We start from the raw sequence: 1,233 nt of genomic DNA, 5'->3' as shown, positions 1-1,233 counted from the left end.
GAGGGAGCTCTTCTTAATATTTTGACACCAAAATCATGTCGATACACCTTACCGACTGCGAGTAAAGCCACCCACGCTTTAACTTGACAGACTGTACTGTAAGCTTCCAGAGGATGATTTTCTGCTACTTTGTGGACGAGAATGCGGCTCACCACAACCAAAATCGAAAGGTAAAAGAGACCTTTGACTTTCTTAATAATGCGCTAACAAAGAACAGGGTTCTTTGTTTTTCTTGAGAAAAGTACTCAGAATCGTCTGACAACTTCTCGAGTTCGAGACCAACAAGAAACTGAGGCCTGGTAAGGGGAAAATTCGTCTTTCCTATGGTAAACTGGACTCACAAATGGATTTTTGACGAACACATAAAAATTGTATCGCTGTTTAGTCTAGGAACAATTGAACATAAACAGTCGCAGCTCACAACCCGAGCGAAGGAGAAAAAAAGGAATGGTTAACGGAATTGACGCGCAAAACTAAAAGTATCGACTATAAGAATCATTCATCGTACATTTACATTAGGTTATAACTATATAATGAAACATGATTTGAACAAAGCACGGATTTCCCAGAACACGTCATAAGCAGTTAGCAGGTTTAGACCGTGGAACTATACTCGAGAATCTAGATACCAACAGGCGATTTTCAAAAATCCATTTAAAAATAACTAAAATGAATTTTGCTGTGTCGCTTTCGGGATATTAACTGCATATAAAAAATGTTCCAGAAAATACAAAAAAATCAATTTCGAAAGAAATGTCAGTTCACATGTTTAGATCCCGGACCTTTCCACTTCTTGTTCTATTGCAGAAAGCGAATGTATTAGATAGTTTAAACCGATTTAACGCACTTTTTGCAGTTTAGTCACCTTAAAAAAAATCATAAAAATAATTCCACTTCGAAATATTTATTGCTTGTAAGATTCTCAATAAGGAGCCTACCTCAAACCACGTAGTTGCTTGGGGTGGGGGCTAAGTCGATGTGCATGGGGTCGGGCGGAGCCCAGCCACGTGGTTTTACACTTACGCGTTAAAAAAATGCATTGCCAGAAAACAGAAAAATATTTACTGAAAACAATAATGAGTCCAAAAATATTACAACACAAATAAATCAAATTTAATCCAAATAGTCGATTCTTAAACCAGAAATATTAATTATTTACAGAAAAAAATGTCTACAAAATACATGAATTTTCAATTAGGGACCTCCCATAAACAACGAAGCACCCTAGGAGGG

General features: G+C 36.9%; 2 protein-coding genes across 5 annotated transcripts in view; one reads left to right on the top strand and one right to left on the bottom strand.

Moving 5' to 3' along the window:
- LOC117172335 (centrosomal protein of 135 kDa) overlaps positions 1 to 1,233 on the bottom strand; it is a 316,377-nt gene that overhangs the window by 221,295 nt on the left and 93,849 nt on the right. The window lies entirely within an intron of this gene.
- LOC117172337 overlaps positions 1 to 1,233 on the top strand; it is a 91,144-nt gene that overhangs the window by 87,393 nt on the left and 2,518 nt on the right. The gene's annotated exons all lie outside the window — the stretch shown is intronic.

The sequence above is a fragment of the Belonocnema kinseyi genome, chromosome 5 (assembly GCF_010883055.1).
Source record: "Belonocnema kinseyi isolate 2016_QV_RU_SX_M_011 chromosome 5, B_treatae_v1, whole genome shotgun sequence".
In the NCBI taxonomy this organism is placed as follows: domain Eukaryota; kingdom Metazoa; phylum Arthropoda; class Insecta; order Hymenoptera; family Cynipidae; genus Belonocnema; species Belonocnema kinseyi.
This window is presented reverse-complemented; position numbering and strand designations above follow the sequence as displayed.